The sequence below is a fragment of the Nuphar pumila genome, chromosome 8, assembly GCF_984573655.1.
Source record: "Nuphar pumila chromosome 8, dmNupPumi1.hap1.1, whole genome shotgun sequence".
Classification (NCBI taxonomy): Eukaryota; Viridiplantae; Streptophyta; class Magnoliopsida; order Nymphaeales; family Nymphaeaceae; genus Nuphar; species Nuphar pumila.
The window spans coordinates 29,098,715-29,105,829 of record NC_143256.1 but is presented as its reverse complement, the minus strand read 5'-3'; the positions used below and the strand labels follow the sequence as shown (position 1 = coordinate 29,105,829).

The 7,115-nt window shown below is 39.8% G+C and overlaps 1 pseudogene; it reads left to right on the top strand.

Moving 5' to 3' along the window:
* The first annotated feature begins 5,547 nt into the window (after window positions 1-5,547).
* On the top strand, window positions 5,548-6,662 carry LOC149829861 (DNA mismatch repair protein MSH2 pseudogene; annotated as a pseudogene).
* The last annotated feature ends 453 nt before the right edge of the window (window positions 6,663-7,115 follow it).

Sequence of the window (7,115 nt, the reverse complement as noted above, 5' to 3'; positions counted from 1 at the left end):
TTTTTTAAGATAGCCTAAGAGTGTAGGCTCGATGTGACTAGTAGAAAGATGATGGATCTGGGTTTTGTCCATATTCCGACTAGGGCCATAAATATGACTCCACCGAGTTCATCAACTCCCTAAGAGTTGGTGCACGTGCCATTCGTGTACATCCATAGTGCTTTTGAAATAAAATGCATGAATCACATAAACAAGATATCGCAAAATTCAAACTATATGGTATGCATCATAATCTAAGCAGAAAATTAAATCTCTTATTCCAAAATTTACATTATTACATCACTAAATAAATGAAAGAAAGGGAAATTACAGACTTCAGTTCCTTCTTTTAAATATCTCTGCCAAACTGGAAATGAGGTTAGCTCAAATATGTGGGTTTTTCCAAGATTTTCCAATAATATTATGAAATTATTGGACTTAATTGGATATAAACACTATTTTCATGCTTTCTTGATATTTGAAATGATGTAAATGAAAGAAATTCAGTAAAAAATAGTTTGAAATTCGAAATTATGGTCAAAATAACCAAAATACCTCTGATATTGAAGTTACACCTTTAAAATCTGGGTTTTTTTTAAGAAAATTTTGGTAAAATTGAGATTTTGAAATTTGAATTGGACCAAATGATGATGAAATGCAAGATGAGACATGATTACATGATGTTAAACACCTTAGGACTGTAAAATCAGAATTTGACATTTTGCAATTCATCCAAAATAACGAATTTTGCTTGTTTTTCGCTTGGATCTGGGTCCCGCGGGGCCCTGTTTTGAAGATACGGCTAAACCGAGCATCAAAAAAATTCCAAATCATACCAAATTCGGTATAAGGAACCCCTCCACCCTTATGAACAGCATAGAATGCTAAAACTCACGGAATGACATGATTTAGATGCGAAAATTTACAGAAAATTCTAAAATGGGCGAATTTCGCCTGCGAACCTGAACCAAATGTAACACTTAATGCAGTAATACAAGAATTACACCATATAAACATCTGAGATTTTGCAGACTGCTAAATGACATGAAAATAAGCAATTTTTTCTTTTACAGCCTCGGGATTTGAACTACGGTGAGTTCGGTAACGAGAATTTGGTTCTGACGGAGGCAAAATTAACCTGATCCGATGTAAAATTACATAAAAAATAACATCCGACCATAGAAATTTCTGATATTTAATTGAGGAACTAATGACACATACAAAAATAACTTTTATGTTTATGATTTTGGCATTTGATCAACAGGAACAGAGATAAAAATGTGACATTACTTGCCTAAATCAACAGAATAGACGAATATGACAAAACAGAAGACTGACACAAAAAATTGAAACTGCCATTAAGACTGTTCTAAAAATCATAACATTTCAGATGAAAATAGAGGACACCCCAAACATGACATTCACTTTTTACAGATTTGTATTTGGAGCAACACCCAAAGAGAACCCATCGACTTAAGTCGATCCAAAGTCTTAGAGGCCCAAATCAGGCTCTGACACATGTCCCGAACTCTCAGATTTTTTTCAGACAACAAACAAATTCAAAAAACTCTGAGAAAACCGGATTAAAAAATTGACATTATCCCAAGTTCAGAACATTTTTCGGATCGAAAATCGGACCTCATATGAGAGAGATCTCGATTTTACAAGTCGAAGATAAATTTTCAAAATGTATCCTGGGTAACAAAACCCGACCTATCATTTTGCACTTTTACCGCAGTAAACAAATTCAAATCATTTCAAATTTTTGGCAGATTTTTAGTGACACCTAAGGGCGCATATTATGATTTTCTCAGAATTTGTAACGAAAAATAAATGCATGAAATGACATGTGGACTGACTGACAAAAACAGAGTGACCTAAATGAAGCTGAGTGCATGAAACATAAAAAAAAAATCAGAGAGCATGCTATTTTAATGAATCAAAATATAAATCTACCCTATTTTAATGCATGAACATGATGAAATGCGGAAATTTAATCAAGAAAGCATGCAAGGCATCCTTTGATATGTGTCATTTTATGAGAATAGCTCGATCCATCACTCGGATGAGCTCTTTCTTCAAAACGACAATACGAATCGAGCAAGGATATTACTATAATGAAATTAATAGGAATAGAAGTGCACCTTGCATTTTCCTGCAGCTTGGAAACTCCTGAAATGAATGGCTATCAATGGCTTCTTTCGTTCTTCGATCCGGGCCTCCGAGGGTTCACGAAAATCGATCCACGCCTAGATTGAATTGGAAGTGGTGTGAGCAATGTTGGTGCTTCAATGCACCCTCTCAATTGAGCCCAAGGGGGGGCGTGAATTCAGAACTTCAAAATTGTGTAGTATGGCACTCAGAGTGAAAATGCTAAATCCAAAGGGAGCTCTCCCCTAAGCTGGGTGTGGGACCTTGTATTTGTAGCATTTTTGAGATTTTCGAATTTCAAACAAACTCAATCTGAGCCCTCCATGTGGCGCCATCTCAAGGCATGCCACTTGGATTTTTGAAATAAATAAAATAAGAATTTTGTAGGTGAGACACCTCAGCAAGGGAATTTGAAAATTTTCAAAAAGCTTGCTTGATTTTCTCTGCAGGAGTCTCCCAAATGGCGCCACCTCAGAGGGTGCTATCTGGGGTTTGAAATTCAAAGTTTGCTTTTTGCTGGGAGCCCTCATGTGGCACCACCTCATGGTGGGCTACTTTTATTTTAAATAAAATAAAACAAAAAAATGAAGCCAAGTGGGGTTCTGGAATGGCGCCACCTCAAAAGGTGTTTGGGATTTAAAGCTGGAAGGAGGGGAGAATGCCATGTGGCGCCACCTCTGAGGAGTTTAAATATTCAAATTTCTGCATTTTCTGAAGGGAGCAGAGGCTGACATGTGGACTGACTGACAAAAACAGAGAGTGACCTAAATGAAGCTGAGTGCATGAAACATCAAAAAAAAATCAGAGAGCATGCTATTTTAATGAATCAAAATATAAATCTACCCTATTTTAATGCATGAACATGATGAAATGCTGAAATTTAATCAAGAAAGCATGCAAGGCATCCTTTGACATGTGTCATTTTATGAGAATAGCTCGATCCATCACTCGGATGAGCTCTTTCTTCAAAACGACAATACGAATCGAGCAAGGATATTACTATAATGAAATTAATAGGAATAGAAGTGCACCTTGCATTTTCCTGCAGCTTGGGAACTCCCGAAATGAATGGCTATCAATGGCTTCTTTCGTCCTTCGATCCGGGCCTCCGAGGGTTCACGAAAATCGATCCACGCCTAGATCAAATTGGAAGTGGTGTGAGCAATGTTGGTGCTTCAATGCACCCTCTCAATTTGCCCAAGGGGGGGCGTGAATTCAGAACTTCAAAATTGTGTAGTAGGGCACTCAGAGTGAAAATGCTAAATCCAAAGGGAGCTCTCCCCTAAGCTGGGCGTGGGACCTTGTATTTGTAGCATTTTTTAGATTTTCGAATTTCAAACAGGCTCAATCTCAGCCCTCCATGTGGCGCCATCTCAAGGCATGCCACTTGGATTTTTGAAATAAATAAAATAAGAATTTTGTAGATGAGACACCTCAGCAGGGGAATTTGAAAATTTTCAAAAAGCTTGCTTGATTTTCTCTACAGGAATCTCCCAAATGGCGCCACCTCAGAGGGTGCTATCTGGGGTTTGAAATTCAAAGTTTGCTTTTTGCAGGGAGCCCTCATGTGGTGCCACCTCATAGTGGGCTACTTTTATTTTAAATAAAATAAAACAAAAAAATGAAGCCAAGTGGGGTTCTGGAATGGCGCCACCTCAAAAGGTGTTTGGGATTTAAAGCTGGAAGGAGGGGAGAATGCCATGTGGCGCCACCTCTGAGGAGTTTAAATATTCAAATTTCTGCTTTTTCTGGAGGGAGCAGAGGCTGACATGTGGCACCACCTCAAGGTGGCTCCACACTGCCATGTGGCAGGAGGACAGGAGCAGAGAGAGCAGAATGTGCCACCTCAGAGGGTGTTGTTCCTACTTTTTCTGATGCAGGGGGATTTGGACACGTGGCGGTTTAGGATGGCTCTTCTTCTGACAAGTGTCAACTAGCTGGAGGAGTCTTCTCAAATGGCGCCACCTCAAGGTAGATTTGAAATTCAAATGGGGTTGGTTCTGGAGGAATGGAGGGTGGACATGTGGCAGCACCTCTGGGAGATCTTGCAGTGACGCCATGTTGTGCCACCTCAAAAAAAATGAAATAAAATAATTTTATGGATGAAAATCAGCATTTGCGCCACCTAGGCCTTGTTTGAATTTTTTTGAATGGTTGCTTTTTCTGAAGAAGTCCAAGAGTGACACGTGTCCTCTACTTTTTCTGAAGGGAGCTAAGAGTGACATGTGTCACTTACTTTTCTGAGAAAAGTAAGGAGAGACATGTGTCAACCTGCTTTTTCTGAAGAAGGGAGAGATTGACACGTGTCCTCTGCAGGAGACACACTTCAAATGGCGCCACCTTAGAGGAGACAAGCTTTACTTTTTCTGAACAGGGCAGCATATGACACTTGGCGTCTCATGGTGACTTGGGAATGACACATGGCACAGGGTGAAGATGGTGGACATGTGGCACCATCTTAGAGAGGCTCCACACTAACACTTGTCAGAGGATGGAAGGAGAGAGAAATGACATGTGGCGCCACCTCTAGGTGAACCCCACGCTGACACATGGCAGGGCAATGGAAGGAGAGAGAAAATGGTCCAGTGGCGCCATTCCAGGGATAAGGCTCCTATATTTTTGGGTTTTTCAAAACTCAGGTTTTTCAAAAGAAAAGCCTATGTGACACCACCTGAGTGTGGGTCCCATATTGCTTCTTTATTGAAATAAAGACAAGACAACACAACCCTTTTTGGAATTTTCATAAAAATCTGGACTAATTGGTAAAAACAAAATTTTTGAAAAGAGTTGGCCCCTGTGGGGGTGAGAATGATATTGGAAATTGCTAACAGAAGGGCAAAATCTGAGTTAAAGTGGCTGAAGTCCATATTGAAAGCTATCCAGTTGGTTTTCTTGAGAAACTATTTTGAAATTTAGTCCTGGGGGTAAAATGGGAAGAATTGATAATTTTGAAGACCCAAGGTTTTGTAATCAATTTTGAAAAGAGTTGAAATTCGAATCTGGATTGAAAATTTTGAAATTGAGAGTTCTGGACCTCAAAATGACATGCTATGCAGTGCACTGATATGAAATGTTCATGCAATGCTATGCAATGACATGTCTTATAAAATGTAATCCTGAACCAGGATTTGGAGATTCCCGTCTCCTGTTAGGAGTATAATTTTGAACATCTGAGCTAAAATAGAGAAATTTTGAGAGTTGCGGATGCAATTTGGACTTTTGCAAGTTCCAAGCTCAGAAAATGACCATTTTGCCCTTCGGCGATTTCAGAGGCTGGATGATGATGCTTGGTGGAAATGTCGGAGAGGTGAGTGAAAATTTGGGGTGTTTACACTTCCCTTGCACCGTGCATATTCTGTATCAGTCCATTCCACATCCACCCTTTTGCACAACAACCACTTAAATCACGCCTTGTGCATGACTGGTGTATGCTCTACAACCCACCTTCACTTCACCCACAATGACATGCAGGATTCACCTGCTATTGCTGCAGTGTTTCCGAACTTTATGGAAAATGAGTGTACGATTGGTTTGGCATATGCTGATTTGACCAAGAGAGTCATGGATGTTGCTGAATTTCTTGATGATAGTCAATTCACAAATGTGGAATCGGCTTTAGTGGCTCTTGGTTGTAAGGAATGCTTGTTGCCAGCAGAGATTGCTAAAGTTGTTGAAGCAAGGCATCTGAATGATGCATTAGGAAAGTGCAACATGCTCATAACTGAGAGGAAGAAAACAGATTTCAAATCACGGGATTTAGTACCAGATCTTGGCAGGCATGTCAAAGGTTCTATAGAACCTGTTAGAGATTTGGTTGCAAATTTGAGTCATGCAACTAGGGATCTTGGTGTTTTATTGTCTTACGTGGATCTGCTTGCAGATGAAAGCAACTATGGTAACTATACTCTGCATCCACTTCAGTCTCTACCACACTACCTTTTTTTATCACTCATTGTGTTTCCCCACTCCAGACAGCATATCACAATCCTCTGTTGTCGCCCCACTGCACTCCATTTAATCACATGTTCCTCTCTGCACAACAATGTTTCATTCTTTGTATATACCTTTGCACCATCATATTATTTCACAGCACCTCCAACACTCAGCTCACCTTAGCAACAACATTTGCCCCCCATTTGCTATTGCCCCACCTCATGGATTTAGCCTCATGCTTGTCAGCTCCAATCAGGAAATCATCCTGTAACATGTGCCTTCATACACTCACCTATACCATGTTGCTTAAGCATTTTGTTTTCTCTTCTCTGTTTTGTTAACTGAGTTAGTGTACCACTACTACATTGATCCATTTTTTGTGTACACTCTGCTGTAATTTCCTGTCCATATTATTACACTCCCTATACATTCTGCTACATAGTAGCACCTCTCTTTGGTGCATACATTCCACTGCTTCACAGCACCTTGTAATGCTTTTTCGTTTGTGCTTTAAATTAGTCCCCGCTGCCATTTCTGCTCCACCTGTTAGCCATCCCCTGTACTTGCTTTATGCACTTCAATTAGCATCTTTACTTTGACCTACCATTATCACCTTCAATTAGTTCCAGCACCTACTCTTCTTTCACATCCATACCATAATATTACAACATCACTTGTTGTAGTTTACACAGCGGGTCATCACTTTCATAGTAATCTCTACACATTTTTTTCTCTCTTTTTTTGCATCCACCTGTATACTCTGCCTCCTCTGCAATTGGTTGTAGCTTCATCAGATGCATCCCTAGCTGACACTTCACTATACCCTCAATCTCTCCAGCATTATATTCATCCCTTCATAAACACCTCATCCCTACTTAAAGTCCTGTGTGCTTCACTAATAGTAACTACTACCATACATATTCCAGCACCCTTCAGCCCCTACAAACACCATTAACCTCCAACCTTCATGGTACCAGCTGTTGTCTTCATTCACCTTCATCAAAACCACTATTTCACATTCACCCATTTGTACACCACCTGTTTGTACACCG